General features: G+C 36.5%; 1 protein-coding gene across 4 annotated transcripts in view; it reads right to left on the bottom strand.

Annotated features, from left to right (window-relative positions):
• The window catches only part of RAPH1 (Ras association (RalGDS/AF-6) and pleckstrin homology domains 1), a 94,426-nt gene that overhangs the window by 65,433 nt on the left and 3,844 nt on the right, over positions 1–25,149 (bottom strand). The gene's annotated exons all lie outside the window — the stretch shown is intronic.

The raw sequence follows: 25,149 nt of genomic DNA, 5'->3' as shown, positions 1-25,149 counted from the left end.
AACAAAAAGGTATTTTGCTTATTCCCATTGATAAAACAATGTGACAGCCCTGGCTGGTGTTGCTCAGTGGGTTGAGTGCTTGGCCTGCGAACCTAAAGGTTGCCAGTTCATTTCTGAGTCAGGGTTTGGGTTGTGGGCCAGGTTCCCTGGTTGAGGGGCATGCAAGAGGCAGCTGATTGATGTTTCCCTCCCTTCGTTTCTCCCTCCCTCCCCCTTTCTAAGAAAGAAATAAAATCGCTAAAAAAATAAAATGATGTGGTATCTGACATGGAACTTGCATATTATTTTGTGAAGGGACAAAAAGTTTACACAAAACAAAATAAAATCAATGACTGACCAGACACATAAAATCCTTAAAGTAAAACTGATCTAATTAAAAAATATTTCAATATTAAAGCTCAGAAAACTCTTCAATAAAGCTTAGTTTTGTTTAAAACAACATACTCTATATATTCAAAATTCATCTGATGACAAATCTTTTTCCTTCAACTTGGAGTAATACATATAAACTTTCCTAGGGACACAATGAATATCATCATTTTACATTCTGTATTCTTGACTCACATTTCTGAAACACATATTTTGCTCTACTGGATCTAGGAAATATTTGGGATACAACCTGTCAAATGGTTTTAAAAATTCTTCAGAAATTAAAAATATTCTTAATCTAAGAATTTGTACTATCTTACACCTCCCAAAGAAGCAATCAACAAAATTACCTCTGTGATCCTTAAATGTGGTTATGAATATGGAAAGCTAATTAGCTAAAGAGATGTCATGAAGTTAAAATTTAATCTTTATTTTGCTATATAAAAATTTGCAGAAAGGGTCAAATAATGTTGAAAAAGTCAAACTGAAATTAGTTCTAACCACGTTAAAAATCAGACCATATCTCATTTAAATCACTGAAGGGAAATTATTATGCTTAATAACTACAAAGCATAACAGCTTATCAATATCTGTAATAGAAACCAATTGTTCTAATTTCTTAATGTTACTACTCTAAGCATTTATAAATCAAGGCATTCTACCTTGACAAATGAAAATGAATCCACTGATCTTCCAATTCATAAATGTGGCTCTTAAAGATATTTGGTTTTGAAATTCACTTGTGTTAATACTATTTCTAAGATTTTTATTCACTACTGAATTATTCACAGATTGATCTCAATTTGTATCATTCTTCATTAAATTACTCATCAAAGACATAAAACATTAGTGCAAAGTAAAACCTCATGTGATCAGGTGACTTATTCATATAACAAATGCTAGTTTGAGAACATCTAGGAGTAGTAACGCTGTTTTCGTAATGAGGGCCAACAAGCAACAGAACTAGGAAGAATAATGGTCAACTTCCTCTTCCTCCTTAATTTTCAAAACCAAACACATTGGAATAACCCAGAAACTAAAATATTAGGAGGAATTCGGCTTTGGGATGATACTTATGTCTGCACTTCCCTTCTGAACACACGCTGTAACTGCCCGTAAGGAAGATGCTATTTAAAAAAAAAAAAAAAAAAAGGAAACAATAGGAATATAATTTCACAGAGCAAACACAACACAGTTCAAAATGAACTTCAGTATTTTAACTTACCACAGAACCAAATAGAACTACACATTCCACATCAAAGTCTGGTGTGTTTCTTATCATAACTCACACCTAATAATTACTTACATTTAAAAATCTTTTTATTTTCATTAATAGTTTCGTTTATCTAGACTACTACAGACTCAAGTAGAATTATGGAACAGGTAAATTCTGAGGCAACTATCCAACTTTTACCATTTACATAACTTGTCAATTTCAGTATTTCTTGAATTCCTATTACCACTTGGGTTACTTTTATAAAAATTAACTTCAGACATTTATTCAGAGACTTTTCCAATGAAAATTTAGGTTCTGCAACATTTAAGGATTTATACTCTGAAACAGCCCTCTCCATTCCGTAGAAGCTGGCATTGATCTTTATTCTCTTACCTCCACTATGGCATCATTTCTGTTTATTACACACACTAAATGCAGAACCCCCAGAAGGCTTTTTTATGGTTTCTGCACTGTCTCAAGTCAGCAACTCTAGTGAGGAAATTCATTCTTTGTTCTATATTAAGGCCTGTCTCCAATTAAATCACAATTCTAAACCTGAATTTCCCAACATAATGCCCTTAATGGAAATGATGGCAGCATAAAATGCAAATGAAATAATACAACAGTCAGTCAGCTGTCACTCCAAACAAAGGGGAGAATAAGTAAAAGAAAATAGAGCTTATAAATTTTGTTTTTAAAATAATTTGGATTTAAATGAATAGCTTCTAATATGATGCTTTTCCTTAATGGTATACAAATAGGTCTGAGGAAACTATAATTGTATTAGAATAAATATTATTGTTCTGTGATTATTAGATTAGGTACTTTGGGAGAATATATTAAAATTTTACTTAAATTCTGTGTTCCATTACACCTATTTCCTGAAAGAATAAATGTAACCTAGCATAAATGAAAAGGTTTATGCTCCCCAAGGTGCAGACATATTGAATACAGATTAAAGTCCAAAATTGCTGGCAGGTCAGCAAGGCCCTGTGCAATCCTGGCCTCAGGGACCTCTCTGACCTCTCCTCCTACCACTCTCCACTACAGCCACACTGGGTGTGGATTCTGTTCTGAAGATGTCTGGCAAACATCCAACTGGAAAAAAATGAGGAAGAGTTAAGCTAATGAGGAGGGTTTAGTTAGCCTAAATATTATTTCAAAACCATGTTTTTTAATAGAAATTCATAGATTATAGTAATAATGACTTAACTAATAATGTAAACTAATTTACATTTATTTTACTCATGAAGTAAAAATAGAAATAATGGGAAATACAACTGTTGCTTATATGTTGGTTGGTTTCATTTCACAAATAGTGAATAATCATGCTTCATTTACTATTAGTTAAAGCTAATAATATTAGTAAGCTCCACTACACAAAATGAAACCATCCATTTAGTATGCCTTAGTATGAAACAATAATATTCCCACTAAATTCTCCATGAAGTTAATTATTCAAGCATATTTTCCTTACTAACCTTCCTCTTGGAAGATATTTTTGTTTACCATTCAATTTCCCTACTGTGAGATGGAATAAAATAATGATCTTCATCAAGAATGCTGGGCTTAGATTAGGGTTTAAAAATTTGAATAAGAGCATTGCAAACAAGAGTGAGATTTAAAAGTCAAGGACTAAGGGGGGACCTAGTTATATGGAACCATGAAAACTAAGCCCCACCTCCAGCCCCAATACAATTGGATTCTTAAACAGAAATGAAAAGGGCTACTTTACTCAAAGGACATGGTGCCTGTATAAGAGTTACTAGAGAAGACTACTGTATATATTAGGTAGAGATATTATGGATGGGGAAACTGAAGTCCTGGGAGGAAATAAGCTTACATAGATCAAATACTTGGGGAGTGGCAAGAACATGGTGTTATAGCTGGGGGTGTATAGCTAGGGTACCTCTTTTTGTCCCTTTAATAAGTCAAAAATGACTGTTTTGTAAAAATAAGTACTCTATACCTAAAACCATGTGAAAACTCCCAGAATACAGGAAGAGTGCTACTACAGCAAATCTCTAAGTCTAGCATGCTCAATGTTCCCAAGAGGCAAGAAAAGATTTAATTGTGTATTTACTATATATCTACTATGTGCCAGACACTGGAAGAACAGAAATGAACATGACAGCCTGTGTCCTGAAGGAATATAATCTAGTAAGGAAAACAATGATGAAACACTGTGTTAAGTGCTATGATACAGGTATGTTACATAAGTGTAGTGTAACTCAACTTGAGAAGGAAAGAGGAAAGGTGTGATGTTTCAGGTAAGATCTGAAGAATGTGCAAAGCAAGTAAGAGGAAGGGTGTTTTAGGCAGAGGGCCCAGCATGTGCAAGGATATAAAAGTGTGAGAAAGTAAGACAAATGAGAACACTTAAGTTGCTTAACATTTCTGAAGCACAGGTTGTATGGTGATATTATTACATGCCATCAAATGGGTTCTGACTCCTGGCAATCCTGTGAAGGAGTGAGCTGTCTCACTGTAGGATTTTTAGGTAAGAAAGGTAAGATTGAGGGAAAAAAGCAGCAGTGATTTACCACTGCCTTCTGCTGCAGGGTGTGGGTCCAACCCACATGTGCCGGGGTCCATGGTGTCTTAAGTCACCAAAAGCCTGTAAAGTGTAAGCACCTCTGCAAGGTTGTGTGGTGTAGACTTGTGGAAAATGCGGCTGGAGAGAAGGTAGGGGCAAAATCATAAGCCATAGCAAGGAATTTGGCCATGATACTGCCAGCAATGATTTTCTAATTGTGGTCTGCTAATGACTTGCATCAAAATTACCTGGGGTGCTTCTTTAAATGGTCTACCAAAGACCTACTCAATACTAATTTCCAGGGAGTGGGACATTTTTACCAAGTTCCCACAGGTATTTCCTATATGCTCTCTAACTCTGAAGACTGCTGTAGCGTGTTCTGTTCCAATTGCTGGGAGGACTTGCCAGACAAAAGTAATGGAGTTTCGCATAACCACAATTTGGTTAAAGGCAGAACCTAGAAGGAGTACTGCCTAAGACCATAAAGAAATTAGGCAGCATCAGGATTCCCTAATTACCACACCACAATTACTCCTCCTCCATTACCATAATTCCATGCCTCTGTGAGTTAATCATTTAGAAATGTTGTAGTTCCTTACATCCAGTTATGTTTCAGTAGCTCTGTCACACACGTACAAAAAACGTTTTTTTTAAACACTTCCTATGCTGCTCTAATTCCATAAATAATCCCAAAGAAAAACAGGCACTAGAGAAGGGGGGCTGTGAAGACTCCCAGGTTCAAGGAGCACCTCCGACTGTGCAAGATAAAACTCTTGCAAAATAAAAGCAAGAGGAAGGAAACCTAAATCAGAAGGTGGGAGGGGGGAAGAGTATGGGGGGAAAAAAACTCTGTTAAATTTAGTAAGGCTCAAAAGAGGAAGAGGACCCATCAAAAGGAAGAGGGAGGAAGTCAGGGCCCAGAAGGAAAAGGAGAGAAATGGACACAACATAATGTAAAACGAAGTGACCGCTGTAGGGGATGAAGGGCCATTACCTGCTCATCTGAATAAGGCACCAGAAGTGTGTTTCTCTGTTAACCTACAACACAGGACCTTTAGTTCTCCTGTGAACTAAATGGTATCATTTGTAAACTGACTAAATGGGAACTGGGGATTTAATAAACCAATTGAACTTAGACGAGCTCTTTACAGACTCAGATATTAATATCAACTACATGGCACAAGTGGCAACATTTCCCTTAGGTTTTACCTTTTATTTTGCGGAATAATCTTTTTTTAAAGACACTGCTAAATGTTTTATTTTTTTGAAAGTCATCAGCGGTACAAATTCTTTTCCTTTTGAATTCTTATACTATTTAGTTCAGTAAATTCTTCTCCATCCAGCAATCAATATTTATGTGAATTTTTAGATTATTCATTCTTTTATGTAATTAAGTACTCTACTTAAGTAGCTTAGTTTGACACATAATGTTGAGTGTGAGAACCTAAACTGAATTTTCCCCAAATTTAAAATATTACATCTTTGGTACATTTCTTTTATTTATAGATCTGTTCTATGCATACATCAGGGTTTTTTTTTTTTTTTTTTTTTTTGAGGATCCTCTTCTAGTGCGTGCCTATTCTTTAAAAAACAAAATAAAACAAAAAACATCACTTTATGGCTTCTACCATTAATTCATAAAGCAGATGAGTTAAAGTAAAAAATGTCAAAATTGGCTTTTTATACATACATCACTAAAGTTTTCTCTCCAGGTTTGTGGCCCTCACAAGAAAAGGCCCAAGTTCTACTTAGGGTTTAATACTTCAAAATACTTTGCCTACGAACAGCATTACACTAAGTAATATGAAGGATACAAAGGAAGCAAAAAATACCTTCCATGATTTCAAAGGATATTAACCCTAACTGTGTAAACACAGTAAATACAGAAGTATCTTGATTAACAAATTCTGTAAGAACAAAGTTCCTTCCTTTCGTAGGCCTGAACAAGAAGCAAATTTAAAGGAAGCCATGACCTCCTAAGGATTGAAAGGGACTAGGAAGGAGGCAATGTACTGTGTTATTCAAAGGCTTCACAGTAGCAAGCACAGTAAATTTGGCTATAAGGGAATTTGCATGAACTAAATTTCTTTCTTTTTTACTTATCAATGAATGCTTTTTTAAAAAATTTAAAAAAACTTTAAAAAATAATTTTTAAAAAATATTTTATTTATTTATTTTTTAGAGAGGGAAGGGAGGGAGATAGAGAGAGAGAGAAACATCAATGTGCGGTTGCTGGGGGTTATGGCCTGCAACCCAGGAATGTACCCTGGCTGGGAATCGAACCTGGGACACTTTGGTTCCCAGTCTGCACTCAATCCACTGAGCTACGCCAGCCAGGGCGTAAAAAAAAAATAATTTTATTGTGTTTTCCCCCCATTACCATTTAGTCCCCCTTATACCTCCTTCCCACTGCAATCACCATACTGGTGTCCATGTCCATGAGTCCTTTTTCCTTTTTGCTCAATCACGCCACTCCCTAACCTCCCCCGCCCCTTAGCTGTCATGTTGCTGCTGTCATGGTGCTCTTGTAAAGTTTCCACATGGAACTGTACCTCCCTAATAAAAGGCTCCTTACCCACAGGACATAGAAATACTAATGGAGGTGATTCACACCCTTATGCCTTCTCCTGTATGAATGTTTTTGACAACGCAGGATATAACTAACATATCCTCATGTATATTAACTGCGAGGTAACTAAAGATCAAATAAGGATGTATAAAAACTGTTTTAACAGTTGAAAGATTGTTAGGTATTATGATGCCTAAGCGCTATAAATCAAATTAAAGGTAATTCTGTTAATATAATGTTTTATTTATCAAGTACTTAAATGCACCCCCTAGTAAAGGAATTCCTTTTACAGAATGATGAATCATATTTATTCCTTTATTTACACCTGATTTCTATAACATCGAATATTCTTAATCTACTAAACCTCAAACAGGAACTCCTTAACTAAAGTGCAAAAAAAGCCAATCTTAGTTCAATGCTCTAAAGAAACTTTTAACGCTCCTATAAATAAGGTCTAATAATCAATTTTATCATTAGTAATTACACAGTACACCATAAACCATAATCTGAAATCACTGAGCAACTAAAAAATAAACAAAAAATAATTGTAAAATTCCTTTGTTTTTACTCTAGCCTTCCAAGTTCATTTCAAAAACTAGGAGAGTAAATTTTTTTTAAGCCATCCAGGTGTGTGGTGGTTTGTTACAGCAGTTCTAGGAAATTAATATGGTCACTGTATCTGCAGAAACGGAGCTTCCATGACTGCTTCCAGAGATGCTCATCTTGCTCATTCTGCTCTACACTTGGGACCTTTCCTGCTGTACTTACCTAAGTATGCAGTTAACATCTTTGGAAGCAGTGGATATTGTACATGCTCTGACTTGACTCTCTTAGGTACGAGAACTTGTCTTGAAATTCTTGAAAGCCTCATTAGGCAGACAAGTGACTACTGTTTTTCTTCACTTTTGCCCTATTCCCCTACAAGACAGCCAAGTGCATGGCAGGAAATACAGCCCCTCATGGCAGCTCATGCTTTGGGGAGGGTGGGGGCAGTAGGGGAGTGCCAGACAACTGCAGCCTGTGCCGTAGAAGCTATTTGAAGTACATTTTTAATCATCAGTATGAACTCAAGGTTTCAAACAGAGGTAAAGCGAAGGGTAGAAATAAAGATAAATGAGTATGTGTGTGTGTGTTTGTAGGTTATGGCCACTGAAAGGGCCTCATAGCAATGACACCCTAATAGCAATTAGCAAGGCTAGTGCCCAGTTTTTGCTTTCTGGTGACATATTCTACCTAAAAAGTAACAATGATCATCAGAGTAATAATTTCAAGGCTGTGGTAGGTGAAAAAAACAAACAAACAAGATAAACCCCTACAACATCATCTTGTGCCAGAAAGCACTCACTAAAGACTGTCATAAGGACATAGGAGCTATGCTTGAAGGGGGGTCCCAGGAACCTAAACTGGGACAATTTGAGCATCAAAATAACTTATGATATAAGCACACTCTAACCCACTGAATAAAATAAGAGCCCACTAATTCATACTGATATAAATAAATACATGAGGAAGAAAGCTCTTCCTTACAGTTCTTCCTTAAGCTCTTCCTTAAGCTCTTCCTTATCAACAAATTAATATAGAAGGAATGACAGATGATCACCATTTTGCAACCACTGCAGTAGCAACTGGTTCAGATAAGAATCATCAATAAATGCTAAAATTAGTGAGTGAAAATTTGATGAGACTATTTATGTATTCTTAAAATATCTCCCCATAAAGTATTGAGGGACACTGCCTTAACCACTTGATCAAAGTTAGTATTATCAATACTGGGACAAACCAACATCATACGCTCTCTGTAATGATACGCTGAGAAGACATTATCATTTTGTGGTATTCCTGACAAAGAATGCCTGACCTGTATCAAATCACAAGAAACATTTTGTAAAACAATTGGCCTATAAAATTAAAAAATGTAAAGGTCAAGAATACAAAGGTGGGCTGAAGATACATTCTAGATTAGAAGACACCTAAGAGACATGACAAATAAATGCAATGGTTGGTCCTGAACAGGAGAAAATATGTAAGTATATAAAGGACCATATTGGAACAACTGACAAAAGTTGAGTATGGATTGTGGATTAGTTCATAATATTATATCAATATTACACCTTCTGATTTTGATAATAGTACTGCAGGTATGTAACAGAACTTCTTTGCTATTAGGAAACAAACATTAAATAACTTAGCCATAAAGGGCACAATGCCTGCAACTATTTTCAAATGGCTCAGAAAAAAAAGATGTGTGTATACATGTACGAAGGAGGAACCACAAAACCCCTGCAATTTATTAAAAACTGTGTATTATTCTTACATGTTTGAACTTCAGTCACCTTCAAAGTACTCTCCATTTGATGCAATATACCTAGCAAGACATTTTTTTCCACTGCTCAAAACAGTTTTTGAACTCATTGATTTTGATGCCTTTTAGTGCTTCTGCCTTTTTTTTTTGTTTGTTTCTACTCTTCCACATCAGCAAAACATTTCCCTTTGAGGATTTTTTTTTTTCTTAACCCAGGGAAACAAACAAACAAACAGTCACTTGGGGTGAGATTGGTGAACAAAGAGGGTAGGACACAGTGGTCATGCTGTTTGGTCAAAAACTGCTGAACACTCAAGTGTGCTGTGAACAGGTGCACTCATAAATCACCAATCACTAAATGGGCAAACACACTGAAAGAGTCTTCCAAAAAAAAAAATCCACTGAAGCCGAACACAGCCTCTCACAACGATGCCAGCTGGTACACTGATACAGATGGGTTTCTAGAACACTGATCTATCAGGGGAAGCCTGTACTATCAGGCGCCTGCCCTCCAGAAGATAATTCCAGTTTTTTTGCAGTTCCCCTCATATATTAGTGTGTGCATATATGTAGACAGGGAGGGAGGAATGATATTTAGGCAAGATGTAAACAATAGGTGATTCTAGGTAAAGGGAATATGGGAGTTCATTGTACATTTCTTACAACTTTTCAGAATTCTTGAAATTATAACAGAAGAAATTAAGGAAAAGAGAAGGAAAGGAATAAAGGGAAGAAAAAGAAAAAAAAAAACAGTCTCTGCCTTCAGGAAGTTGTACTGTAGTTAGGGACACAGAGTATGACAACTAATAGAGCATTTAAAATTCAGAAATAAACTTAAGGAAAAAATCATATAGGTTGAAAAACATTTTTAATAAATTAAATAATGCACTTTACCTTAAGGACCCTGAAACATATGGTATATTTCTCCATTACATGATTCTTATTATGAATGCATGTGTTACCTTTCCTAAATTGCATTTACCTGGCTTATAGTTAACTTTTTCAGCCATCATAAAATTAGTTTTACTTAATGCAAATAAAAGCTGAACATCTTAAAAAAGTAATTACTTATCAGATAATTCTTTCACAGAGGCAAAAGACAATCATTCCTAACCTTAGGGTGAAAAAAAAAAAAACAACTAATTTAAAATTAAGTAGGTTAATCTCACAAGTACGTTGGGAAGAAATCAAAATGCAGTTCTAAACAAAGATTAGTATTTAATCAAATAATAAGGCTTTGGGGTTTCTAAGGATGCTTTGATTTTTAAAAATTTGTTACCAAATGTGAGAACAAAGGGAATTAAATAGTAAAACACTTGTACTCCACATTATTCATAACATATTCCCTGATTTCTTGCCAACCATCTATAGATTTGGAAAGGAAGTGTCCTAGCTGACCAAACATCCCCGTCCAACAAAGCTGAGATGTCTGCTTTCTGTTTCATCTATCTTGTAAATGTAAAATCCTAGGAAAGGCATTTACAACACATTACTGACAGATGATACATTCAGTACAGTGCCATATACAATCAACCAATCCACATGGCTAAACTGTAATTATCATAGAGCAATTTATCAGTTTCAGTACCAGGAAGCTCAACTGTTTTTCTGACCCCTTATTTTGTTTTTCAATTTGATGACTACTATCTTGGTCCAGACCCATACTGTATCATCATACTCAAGATTATTCTAGCAACCTCCTGACACTCTTCTTGAATCTATCACAGTCAGCCTAATCTTCCTTAAAAGCGCTTCATGTCATGATTCTGCTTAAACACCCAAAAGGGTTCCTTATGAATTAAGTATAAACTCTTTATCAAATGATTTCAGAACCTCTCTGACATGGCCTCAACCTAAATTTTCAACCCTATTTTCTACTCTTCACTCAACAAAACTAATTATTATACTCAGAAAGAAGCCATGTTTTTTTAAAAAATTTATTTATTGATGAGAGAGAGAGAGAGAGAAACAGATGTGTTGCTCCACTTACTTAGGCATTCACTGGTTGCTCTTTTTATGTGCCCTGACTGAAGACTGAACCTGCAACGTTGGCATATTGGAACAATGCTCTAACCAACTGAGCTACCTGGCCAGGACCAAGCCATGCTTTCTTTTTCTTTCTTCTTCTTCTTTTTTTAAGTATACTTTATTGGTTATGCTATTACAGTGTTCCCAATTTTCCCCCTTTATCCCCACTCTGCCCTGCACCCTCCAACCCTCCAGCATTCCCCCCTTAGTTAATGTCCATGGGTTGTACATATAAGTTCTTTGAATTCTGTTTCCTATACCATCCTTGACCTCTCCCGTCTATTTTATGCCTACCAATTATGCTTTTTATTCCCTGTACCTTTTCACCCCATCCTCCCTTCCCTCTCCCCACTGAAAACTCTCCATGGGATATCCATTTCTCTGATTCTGTTTCTGTTCTAGTCGTTTGCTTAGTTTTTGTTTTCTTTTTAGGTTCAGTTGTTGATAGTTTTGAGTTTGTTGTCATTTTACTGTTTGTAATTTTGCTCTTCTTCTTTTTCCTAGATAAATCCCTTTAACATTTCATATAAAAGGGCTTGGTGATGATGAACTCCTTTAACTTGACCTTGTCTGGGAAGTACTTTATCTGCCCTTCCATTCTAAATGGTAGCTTTGCTGGACAGAGTAATCTTGGATGTAGGTCCTTGCCTTTCATGATTTTAAATACTTCTTTCTGACCTCTTCTTGCCTGTAAGATTTCTTTTGAGAAATCAGCTAATAGTATTGGGAACTCCTTTGTAGGTAACTCTCTACTTTCCTCTTGATGCTCTTAAGATTCTCTCTTTATCTTTAATTTTGGATAACTTAATGATGATGTGTCTTGGTGGGTTCCTTTTTGGGTCCAACTTGTTTGGGATTCTCTGGGCTTCTTGGACTTCCTAGAAGTCTATTTCCTTTGCCAGATTGGGGAAGTTTTCCTTCATTATTTGTTCAAATAAGTTTTCAATTTCTTGCTCTTGTTCTTCTCCTTCTGGCACCCCTATGATTCGGATATTAGAATGTTTATAGCTGTCCCTGAGGTTCCTAAGCCTCTCATTTTTTTTTTTTGAATTCTTGTTTCTTCATTCTGTTCCGATTGGATGTTTATTTCTTCCTTCTGTTCCAAATCATTGCTTTGAATCCTGGTTTCCTTCCTGTCACTGTTGGTTCCCTGAATATTTTGCTTTATTTCACTTTGGATATACTTCATTTGTTCTTTCATTTTTCAACCAAGTTCAGTCAGTTCTGTGAGCATTTTGATTACCAGGGCTTTGAACTCTCCATCAGATAGGTTGGCTATCTCCTTACTGCTTAGCTCTCTTTCTGGAGTTTTGTTCTGTTCTTTCATCTGGGCCATACTTCTTTGCCTTGGTGCACCTGTTAAGTTGTAAGGGGGCAGGGCCTTAGGTATTTTCCAGGGCAGGGCAACCCTTTTTGCTGCATTGTGGCACTGTCTGTGGGGCAGGGGTCAGAAAGGGAACAATGCAGCTTGGTTGGCTCAGCTCTAGCCCACTTTCCAACGAACTCTCGTGTGAGACTGGAAGTTTCTCCTATTGAGGCAACCCGCACTGTAGTCCACAGTCAACTCTGAGTCTGTTTCCCATTCAGCCAGCCCTGCCATGCAGTCTCGCCGCCTTGCCGTGGGTTCTCTCAGCCAGCCCCACCTTGCTGTGCAGTCTGGTCCACTTCCTGGCCATGGGTTCCCTCAGCCAGCCCCGTCAGCGGTCTAGTCTGCTGCCTCATCTCCAGTTCTCTCCATTCACCCGTCTTACCAGTCTAGTTGTTCTGTTTCTTTAATTCCTTGGTTGTTGGAGTTCCATGAAGCTTGATTTTCTGGCACTTCTGGTTGTTTATTGATTTTAGACTGGTTGTTATCCTCCTTCTGGCTGTGGAAGGAAGTGAAGGGTTCGTACCTACGCCTCCATCTTGCCCGGAATCCCCATGCTTTCTTAACTAGGCCTTTGTTCATGTTTTCAACCTAAGCGCAACATCTTAGCCTGTTAAAAATGTGACAGATTACATTTCTCTCCTTTGCTAACACCCCACTGCAATGACAGTAAACAATTACAAAAGGTAATAAACTCATAAAGGCAGCGAGAGTGAAGATAGCAAAGGGATCAAAACACCAGAGATTTTGGTAAATTTCTGGAAGAAAAAGGTAGAATTATATAACTAGATGAACCAGAGAAGGACCTATAGCTCAATGCAAGCATTTTTCATTCCGCATTTATTCAACAAATATGTAGTAAGCACATACTACATGCCAAACAAGAGAGAAAAACATTAAATAAAACCAAAACAAATCAGACCCAAGACAAGTGCAGTGATAATTAAATGAGGATTGTGTGGAAAGTGACAAAGTAGCTGCTTTATACTTGATGAACAGAGACGGTCTGAGTAGTAATATTTATTTATTTATTTACTTATTTCTATTTTATTTATTTTTAGAGAGGGGGAAAGGGAGAAAGAGAGGAAGAGAAACATCGATGTGTGAGATACATCAATTGGCTGCTTCTTGCACACCCACAACTGGGGACCCAGCCCACAACCCAGGCATGTGACCTGACTGGGAATCGAACTGTCGCCTTTCAGTTTTCAGACTGGCACTTAATCCATTAGGCTACACTAGCCAGGCCATGAGTAGTAATATTTAAAGGGAGATATGAATGATGAGAAAAAATCAGACATGCAAAGATCAGAGAGAACACTCCAGGTAGAGGATACAAGTGTGGTATGTTGTGGAATAGAAAGATTAGTCTGATGAGAAGTGAGAGCAAGATCATGCAAAGATTTGTAAAGCAAGAAAAGGAGCCTGGATTTTATTCTAAGGAAGCCTTCTGAGGGCAATGGGAAGTTATCCCTCACAAAAGGGTGTAGGGAAGGTGGGAACCATTCTGCAAGGAGACAGACAGTAGTCCGAAAAGGAACAGAGGTGGGAAAGAGGAGGTTCAGCAGGACAGCAACCAGCATCACCCACAGGCGCATGCAGAAAGTATTTTTGGCATTTGCTTCCAAGGTTAAGGAAAGTTTAAAAAATAAAAATAAAAAAACAACTCTGTTAAGCCTGTTAAGCTTGGTAGCACATTTAAATGCCTTCTGTGGTATGATGTCCAATATAAATGCCACTGGTAGACAGATGTAAACAATAGGGAGTAGAAGAGCCCGAGAACTAGAGGGCAAAACCTCAGCTAAAAACATTCAAATTTTTAAAGTTTATTCTGGAATTAGACAGTGGTGAAGTTGCACAACCTGATGAATATATTAAAACCCACTGAATTTTACATGTTAAAAGTGTGAAAGTTATGTATGTGTATTGTGTCTCAATTTTTAAAAACAAAAAAAAATTTAAGCACTGTGCTAGTTAAAAACAAAAAGGTTACATACTACTTCCTGAGAGGCCCATGAACTTTGAACCTCTCTTTGGCATTTATAGCTAATCAGCTTTGTATTACGTGGTTATTTGTGTACTTGCCTTATCACCCTCCACACCCAACTAGGTAACAGGCTTCTGGAAAGAGACATGGTTCTCATTTTCACCCCAGAGCAACTAAAAAATAATCATATTCCTTCTTCTAAATTTCAGTTTTTATGCATTCATTGGTTGATTCTAATATGTGTTCTAACAGGTGATAAAACCCATGACCTTGGTCTATCGAGACAGTTCTCTAATCAACTGAGCTGCTCAGAAAGGTGGATATGTATTTTGAATACAAAGAGGGGAGAGAAATTTCAAAACATTAGTGAATAAACGGGAGGGGAGAGGTGGTAGTTAGTGTATGTGGCGTGAACCGAAGGCTTGAAATCTTACTGCAACTCCAAGAACCACTCCCAGTTAGAACCACCTAAGCTGGGTAGATGACCAGAACCATACCAGATATTAATAAAATGACTGTTGCTGTCTTGGGCAACTACGTTCCGGGGTGATCCATTACACAGCAACAGATAATGCAACACAATGCTACTCCTTATCAAACACACATGGAAGGGGGAGACTAGACTACAGTTCTGACAGCTGTACAGGACAAAAAGGGTGGCAGGTCCGAAGCACTGACTGGGGAAAGCAGCTACAGATGAGGTACAGAGGCTGTAAGATAGTAAAATACCATATACATCATGTGATCTGTTCCTTGTAAACCCTCGAACTGTCAATAAAGTCACTAAATTTATGAGACCCTTGGTTCATAAAAAATAGAACTTTGTGCCTATATGGTTTAGGGGAAAGGACAAAGGAACAGAGAGAGATGAGACTGTGAACAAGTTGACTCAGAAATCATGGAGAGGAAACTGGACACCCACAGACAAAATACAACTAGATTATGCAGAGGGGCTCCACATGAATTCTTAGGTTAAAAAGTTAGCTTCCCTTTCCAATTAAAAATAAATCCAGAGTTGGGTTTCTCTATAATAAAAATAACACTTTAGGATGGCTGTTACCTGCATGCTTCTCTAAAAAGACCACTAAGACTAAAGCTATACCACTATAGCAGAATTCTAGGTTTAAAGAGAATTAACTTTTAAATTAACTTTTTTGTACTAAAAAAGTTATTTTTCACTTAAGAAGATTACTACTTAACAAGAAATAATACTGTTCATCTAATAAATATTTAATGAAATACTATCGTGATTGAGCACTAAACTGATAAGCACAAGGGAATACACCCTATAAAGAGCAGATAAAACTGTCCTCAGGCAGTTTTATCAAAATCTCTAACAAGAGAACATAACTTTTATACCTTTATACTTATACTCTTTATTTATAAAATTAATGTACCTACATGTTAAAATATTTTGAATCTAATGTGTTTTCCATCTCTCTCACACACAGAGGTCAGAGGTTTAAAGAAGACAAATTTTGTAAAGATGATACATTTCCAGACTAAATAGTCTCTTATAGCATAAGCACTCATCAAATTGCCACTGTTAAAATAAAGTATATTTTTATTTGACTACACATGATTACAAAAATTAAATGCTCCCCAAATATGCTCACAGGAAATAAAATCAGTTACAGATTTTGTTTGCCAAATAATCATCTAAATCAGTGATTTTCAACCTTATTTATTTCATGGCACACATAAACTAATTATCAAAATCCTGCAACGCACCAAAAAATTTTTTTTGCCAACTGGCAAAAAAAAGTAGGTATAACTTTGATAATAATAGTAATTACCTACGCCTTAAAAAAAAAAATCAGTGCTAATACTTGTATATAAGGATTTCTGGTACCAAGAATTAACCTTTCAGGTACAACCTTATTATGCAACGTGACCAACAAGATGCAACTCTATCATATGACCTATATATTTATGGTTCAAGACAGGGCATTCGCACCAGATGGCTATTGCTGTGTTGGCTATGTCATTTTCTCATTTGACAACCTAAGGGATGTTAGTGCCCCTGACTAAACAGTCAGTTACTGCATGTTTTAAAGATTCTTGCCACACACTGGCTGAAACTTGCTGATGTAAATTACCTACACAGATACCACAAAATAAGAGTTAATGCGTTTTAGGCAATTCTATGATACCAAAATTCTTTAAAAGCTTTAATTTGTAATTGGAAATATTTCTTAATGGACATTTGAAAGAATACAGGTTTCACTGATTAAAAAGTTTTTACTGAATATGCTACAGAACCTCATACTCCTTACCCTAATAACTATATTTCTAAACTACGTACTAAAGAAAAAAAATCCATTTCACCCTGATTAAGATAGCAAAAATAAAAATAGTAAGCGTGATAAAACCAAGGCTGGGGAGGATGTGGAGTAATGTTCACTGGTGGTAGGGACATACATAACTCATCACTTTGGAGACCCATTTGGAGATTACATAGCTTATGATCCCACAATACCACCATCTAGTGCCCAGGTACTTAAGAGACAGGCACCAGGAGAAATATAAAAGTATGTTCATTGTGGCATCCTATCCACCTCTCAAAAGGGAAATAGAAAAACTGCCCTATTTGTATAAAAAGAATGACCTAGATCTACAAGAACCAGTATAAATAATGTCAAATCATATGGCTGAGGTACAAATGTAAAGTTTAAAAGAACAATGGCTATACAATAGTTCATCTTTTATATAAAATTCAAAAGTACGAATAGCAGTAAGTAAAATTACCTGGGGGAGGACTTTTGTTGTCCCTTACTTCTTCGACAAATTATTTGAAGCAAAATGTAAACAACTGACTCCCACAGGTAATGAGTATGTAGATGTCTATCATGTTTTGTACTTTAAAATTTTTCAAAATTAAAAACAAATTTATTTTAAAAATAAATTCAAAGTATGGACAAAGTCTATAAACAAGTATGCTCATCAAAGCCAAACATTAAAAAAAAAACTGGGAGGGGGAAGACAACTAAATATCCTACAAGAAAAACTATATAAATTTGAGTGTGTTATGGCCATCCTGGATTATAATGCATTTAATGCAAACAAAAATGCTAGTGATGTAAGTTTAAATGAGCTAAATTGTGCATACAGTTATGAGTTACATAAATACATATATACACACATAAGAAAATATACCAAAAAGTTTAACTGCAATGATCTGTGGATGATAGGACTTTACTTTTATTCATTTCTAAGGGTTGCACATTTCCATTAATATTAATGAAATGGTTGAAGGGGAAAGAAGGCAAACTATGAAAAGCAAATTCAAATTCCTCTGGTAAAAATTTAACCCTGATTAAACTGATAAGATTCTGTTTTACTTCTGATTCTAAAAATACTGGACAATGTTAATCAAGTTAAGCCTCTTGAAATATTAATATCCACAACCCGACAAGGCAAAAGAATTATGTCAATAACTATACAGTTATAAACTTCTGCCTTCGTGTTTATAAAGATATGTTTCAGGCTCCTCTGTTTCTAAGGGACCCTCTGTCACATCGGAATAGAGGGTCCCTTCATCCATGCATTAGATAAGGATATCACATGGAAAAACATACCAAATCATAATTTATAGTATAAAAATGAGGATGTATAAATGATTTGGCTCTAAGAAATGATACAAATAGGACAGCATGCAGTGTTTATTAAATACGGTCTATGACAACTGAAAAATATAAAATATTGCAGAGAGAAATTAGAGACCTAAATAAATGGACAGGTATATCGCGTGACTGGATGAGAAGATGCAGTAATGTTATGTTGAATCTCCCCATTTCGAAGTAGGTATTCAGTGGAATTACAACAAATATCCCAATATTTGATTCTCAAATTAATATGGAAAAGCAAATGACCTGGCGAACAGCCAAAGCAATCTGTAAAAATAATGTGGGTTTACACTACCTGACTTCAAGATTCAGCATAGGACTAAGTAATCAAGACAATGTAGTACTGACAAAAGAACTGAGAATTACATCAATGTAACGGAATGAAGAGTCTAGAAACAGACCCACACTTATACTGTCAAATGACTTTCAGCAGCATTGTCAAAGTCAAAAAGGTAAGGAAGAAAGAGATTTTTTACCAGCTCTATTGAGGTATAATTGACAAATAAAAATAGAAAGCACTTTATCAAATGACTGAAACAAATAGATATAAGCATGGGGAAGGGGGCTTCCACAACACACCATGAATGGAAATTAATTCAAAATGGATCACAGACTGAAATGTAAAAGCTAAAATGATAAAGCTCCTAGGAGAAAACATAGAGAGATGTCTTTGCAACTTTGATGTAGGCCAAGATTTATCAGGACACAGAAAACAATCAGTATCAAAGGAAATACTGATCACTTTGATGAAGTCCAATAACTTCTGCTATTTGAAATACACCATTAAAAAAATAAACAGGCAAGCCACAGACTAAGAGAAAATATTCACAATTATTATCAGATAAATGACTTGTATTTAGAATATATAAAGAATTACTACAACTAAATTTTACAAAAAGATAACCCAATTTTTAAAAATATTCAGCCAAATATATTTTTATTATTAATTTTAGAGAGAGGAAGGAAGAGAGACAAAAACATTGACGTGAGAGAGACAAACCAAATGATTGCCTCCCATATTCATCCTGACCAGGGACCTAAGATGCAACCTACATAAGTGCCCTGACTGGGAATTGAACCCAGAACCTTTTGGTGTTCAGGATGACACTCCAACCAACTGAGCCACCCAGCCAGGGCAGCAAGCCAATTTTAAAATAGGCAAAAGACTCAGTCACCTCCCAAATGGCTAATAAAAACAGAAGTGGCTTAAAATTATTAGTAATCAGCATAGTAAAGCTACAGCGAGATACCACTCCATATCCATTATAGTGGCTAGAATGAAAAAGAGTGATAATACCAAGTTTTAGGATATAGAGCTATTAGAATTGTCATTTAATGCTGTTGAATATAAAAATGATACAACTTTGGAAAAGTTTACCCATTTTGTAAAAAATTAAAAATACACCTGCCCTATATAACCCAGCATGTCCTCATCAGTATTTACCCACCAGAAATGAAAACATATGTCCATGAAGAGATTTATACACAAATCTCATAGCAGCTTTATTTATAAAAGCCAGAAATGAAAACAGCCCAAATATCTATAAACAGGTGAATGGATAAACAAAATGTGGTATATACACATAATGGAATACCATTCAGCACGAAGAGAAACTAATCCAATCAACAGGGAACAATCTAAAAATCATTCTTCTGCAGACTAGACAAAGAGAATGAGCTAGAGAGAACACTGTCTGATTGATTCTATATATAAAATTCTAGAAAGTGCAAACTGATCTATAGTGACAGACTGCCCAGAGATGGATATGGAGGCCAGCATGACTTGCAAATGGGTATGAGGAAACTCTGGGGAAGGATGGAAATAAGGGGGAACATCTACCTAGGACCCAGCAATTCTTTCTTCTCCAAGAGAAGAAAGTAAACATCTATCCACAGAAAGACTTATACACAAATACTCTAACAGTTTTCTTCATAATAGTATCAAACTGGAAATAGCCCAGGTGCCCATCAACAGGAAAGTGGATAAACAATCTGTAGTATATTCAACACACATATTCATACTATTCTTACCCTCCCCCTGTCCATTTCCTACCTATAATCTATGCTACTTATTCATGTGTGTTGAATATATTGGATACTATTGAATACTGAATATTATTCCACAATAAACAGAAAAAACCACTGATACATTTAAAAACATGCTGAGTACCAAGTCAGAGACCAATGAGTATACACGTGTGATCCAACTAATACAAAGTTTTATTTACTTTTTTAATATATTTTATTGATTATTCTATTACAGTTGTCTCGTTCCCCCCCTTCACTCCTCTCCACCCTGTACACCCTCTCCCACCCACTTCCCTCTCTTTAGTTCATGTCCATGTGTCATAAGTTCTTCAGCTTCTACATTTCTCATACTATTCTTACCCTCCCCCTGTCTATTTCCTACCTATAATCTACGCTACTTATTCTCTGTACCTTTTCCCCCTCTCTCCTCCTCCCACTCCCCTGTTGCTAACCCTCCATGTGATCTCCATTTCTGTGGTTCTGTTCCTGTTCTAATTGTTTGCTTAGTTTCTTTTGGTTTTGCTTTAGGTGTAGTTGTTAATAATTGTGAGTTTGCCGTCCTTTTACTATACATGTTTTTTTAAATCTTCTTTTCTTAGATAAGTCCCTTTAACATTTCATAAAATAAGGGCTTGGTGATGATGAACTCCTTTAACTTGACCTTATCTGAGAAGCACTTTATCTGCCCTTCCATTCTAAATGAAAGCTTTGCTAGATAGAGTAATCTGGGATATAGGTCCTTGTCTTTCATGACTTGGAATACTTCTTTCCAGCCCCTTCTTGCCTGTAAGGTCCCTTTTGAGAAATCAGCTGACAGTCTGATGGGAACTCCTTTGTAGATTACTGTCCCCTTATCTCTTGCTGCTTCTAGGATTCTGTCCTTCATTTTACCTTGGCTAATGTAATTATGATGTGCCTTGGTGTGTTTCTTCTTGGGTCCAATTCTTTGGGACTCTCTGAGCTTCCTGGACTTCCTGGAAGTCTATTTCCTTTGTCAGAATGGGGAAGTTCTCCTTTATTATTTGTTCAAATACGTTTTCAATCTGTTGCTCTACCTCTCCCCCTTCTCGTACCCCTATAATTTGGATGTTGGAACGTTTAAAGATGTCCTGGAGGTTCCTAAGCTTCTCCTTGTTTTTCTGAATTCTTATTTCTCCATTCTTTCCTGTTTGGTTGTTTCTTTCTTCCTTCTGGTCCACTCTATTGTTTTGAGTCCCAGTTTCCTTCCCATCACTATTAGTTCCCTATGTATTTTCCTTCATCTCTTTTATGGTAACCTGCATTTGTTCTCTAATTTGTGACCAAAATCAACCAATTCTGTGAGCTTCCTGATCACCAGTGTTTTGAACTGTGCATCTGCTAGGTTAGCTATCTCTTGGTCACTCAAAAGGATGAGTTCTGGGGCACTGATTTGTTCTTCTGTTTGAGCCATCTCTCTCTCTCTCTCTCTCTCTCTTTTTTTTTTTTGGTCTGGTCGCTCCTGTTACGTTGAGGGATGGGGCCTTAGGTGTTCACCAGGGCTGGGCACCCCAGTAGCTAGATTGTGACGTTGTATGTGAGGGCGGGTTCGAGAGGGAACAATGGCGGTAGCTCTGATCTCCATGGGATCTTAGTCCCTTCCCTGGGATCCTGGGTTGCAGGCTCTGCCCTGCTCCACAATCGCCACCTCACTGGGTCTGCCAGCTACCGCTTGCGTTCTCAGGGTCCACCGCTGTGATTTTGCGCTCCCGGTTGCCTTAAGCGCCCGTTCTCCCTGTTCTCTGTGTGCCATGACCCGCCCCCGGTTGCTTGTCTCTGCCCCTCTGACCAGTCTGGACAAAAGGGTCTATTTCAACTTCTTGGCTGTCTGACTTCCATTCAGATAAATTTTCTGTCAGTTCTGGGCATTGTTCTGCCTCTAAATTGTTGTTGTAATCTTGGTTATGCGTGGAGGTACGGTGTGTCCGCCTATGCCTCCATCTTGCCGGAAGTTTCTAATACAAAGTTTTAGAACAAGCAAAACTTACATGTGGTTTAGCAACTGCGCTCGCAATTGCCCTGAGGACAGGAAGGAGAGAGGGAAGAGGAAGTAAAGGGTAGTCAAGAATAATGTTTTATATCTTTCTAGGGGTATCAACGGAAAAATGTTCACTATGGACAGGAAAAAATTATAAACCCATCAACACTACTGAATTACTAAATTAAATGTTAAATGAGTACTTTTAATTTACCTTGAATAATTACTGAAAGCATGATATAAAATCCAAATGTAAGTTTCTAAAATAAGCAAATAATTTCAATTGTGATGAAAAATAAATTTTATTAAGGTCTTACTTTGCAGAAATGTACCTGGTTTTCTTTTACAAACATTACTTGCCAAGTAGGATGAGAATCTGAATGTTTTTTCCCCAAGTGCTTTATTTTCAATAAGGCTTCATATAAAAATAGTATACACTATGAAATGGAACTTAACATGAAAAGCTCATTATTAACAACAGCAATTTGATAAAGCTTGTACAGTGGTTTCCAAAATGGAGGTGACCATACCCCAGGAGGTATGAAGGAACTACCAAGGTATAAGAACATGTTAGTTCTCTTTATATTTAATCTTTATCTTAATACACACATGCATTTAATGTAATATAAAGTGACACTAGCATCTTCATTATGGACACCTGTCACACATCAGGTGTGACCTGATGTGTAACCTAAGTATTCTGGTACTAACTGATGCTAAGTATTCTAAGAGTAAAAGCATTTTGCTAGATTCTTTTTCAATCATGAAATAAAGTACTCATCTTTTAATAAGCTGGTACAGGAGACTGGTGTTCCACAGAACATACATTCTCAGTAAAAATAAATAAATTTCCTTATTAGGAACAATACTCTATGGAAAAACTGTATTCTATAATCCTTCATGAAGCAGCTGCTTCTGATCTCTACAAAAGAAAGTTGGGGGTGAGGGAAGTGAGGTTTAATTTCAAAAGCAACTACTGCAGCAAAGAGAAGTTGAAGCAAAAAGAGTGCCAAGCATTGCAGGATGTTATTGATGTGGTTGTGGAATGACCATGTGTGTTGTACCAAATAGGTTTATTGGTTATCTCGTGGCAAAGTACTGCATTTAAAAAGTGCTGCCAAATTTCAAGGTGAGTTAAACACTTATTTTTCACAAAAAGAAGGTTCTAAATTTGCGATTTTTGGTGATAAATAACTGTTGGCAATATGCTACCTAAAAAATCTACTGCAAACTACAACTTTCCTTATTAACCCATGTAAAAATCACAAATAAGGAGAGAGTAAAAGAAGCTTTATGCTAAGAAATGCTTGCCCTCCCTCCACACAAAAAACTAACCATGTATACTCATGCAGTACTATGGCTTTCAATGTGTTAAAATTTTATATACATGTACAGGAGGGTGCCAAGACCGTTCAATGGGGAAAGTACAGTCCTTTCAACAAATGGTGTTGGGAAAACTGGATATTCACAAGCAAAAGGATCAAGCTGGACCCTTCATATGCAAATATAATTCAAATGCATCAAACACTGCAGGGCTAAAACTACTGGGTTGGCTAAAAGGTCTGTTTAGTTTTTTTCTGTATAATAAAAGACACATTTTTCATTTTCACCAATAACTTTATGGATTTGGATATTTTGAGTATGTTGGCTAGCTCCTGTGTAGTAGAACACTGATTGTTCTCAACTAATGTCCTGATCGCTATGAACTTCAACTGGTCTACTGGACTGTGGAGCATCCGTCAGAGAGAAATCTCCGGCATGAAATTAAGCAAACCACTTTTACCATTTTTGAGCAGTCACAGCACCTTCTCTATACACTGCACAAATCTTTTTTGGCATTTCAGTTGTTTTTACCTTTCTTAAAATAATAAAGCATGATAAGCCAAAAATGTTGGGTATTTTCTTCCATCTTCAATATTAAAATGGCTACACAAAAATTCACCAATTTTGATAAGTTTTTTAAAAATGCACACTGATATGACAGCTTCACAATATAATCAAACAAAATTATTTCGAATGAGATTTAAAGATAACTAAGAGCTACTAGAACCATCCTATGGAAAAAAATCAAATGAACTTTTTTTAAAAAAGATTTTATTTATTTTAGAGATGGGGAAGGGAGGGAGAAAGAGAGGGAGTGAAATATCAATGTATAGTTGCCTCTAGCACACCCCATACTGGGGATATGGCCTGCAACCCAGGTATGTGCCCTGACTGGGAATCAAACTGCTGATGTTCACAGGCCTACACCAGCCAGGGCTCAAATGAACTTTTTAGCCAACCCAACAGAAAACTCTTATGATTGAAAACACAGAGGAGAAGTTTCATGACACTGGATTTGGCAATGACTTCTTAGACATGACACCAAAGGGACAAGCAACAAGAGACAAAAATAAAGTGGACTTCATTAAAATAAAATGAAAAACTTTGAGTATCAAAGGATGCTATCCACAGAGTGAGAAGGTAACCCACAGAATGGGAGCAAATGTTTGTAAATTATGGATCTGACATGAGATTAACATTCAGAATATATAAAGAATTCTTAGCCCTGGCTGGCGTAGCTCAGTGGATTGAGCGCGGGCTGGGAACCAAAGTGTCCCAGGTTCGATTCCCAGCCAGGGTACATTCCTGGGTTGCAGGCCATAACCCCCAGCAACCGCACATTGATGTCTATGTGTGTGTGTCTCTCTCTCTCCGCCCCCCGTTCCCTCCCTAAAAATAAATAAATAAAATCTTTAAAACTCAACAATAAAAAACAAACTAACCAATTTAAAAAATGGGCAAAGGGCTTGAATAGACATTTTGCAAAGGTACACGAATGGCCAATAAGGACATGAAAAGATGTTCAACATCATTAATTATTAGAAAAATGTAAACCAAAACCACAATGACACACTTCCCACTCATTAGGATGGCTGTGATTAAAACAAAACAAAACAAAAAACCCTTATGCCCAGAAAACATCAGGTGTTGGTGAGGATGCGGAAAAATTGGAACCCTTTTTCACTGCTGATGGGAATGTAAAATACTACTGCTGCTGTAGAAAAAGTATGGCAGTTTCTAAAAAAAAAAAAAAAAAAAATCAAACAATTATCACATGATCCAGCCATTCCACCTCTGGGTATA

This window comes from Phyllostomus discolor, chromosome 4, assembly GCF_004126475.2.
Source record: "Phyllostomus discolor isolate MPI-MPIP mPhyDis1 chromosome 4, mPhyDis1.pri.v3, whole genome shotgun sequence".
Classification (NCBI taxonomy): domain Eukaryota; kingdom Metazoa; phylum Chordata; class Mammalia; order Chiroptera; family Phyllostomidae; genus Phyllostomus; species Phyllostomus discolor.
The sequence above is the reverse complement of the archived record's forward strand: the minus strand, read 5'-3'. Positions and strand labels throughout refer to the sequence as shown.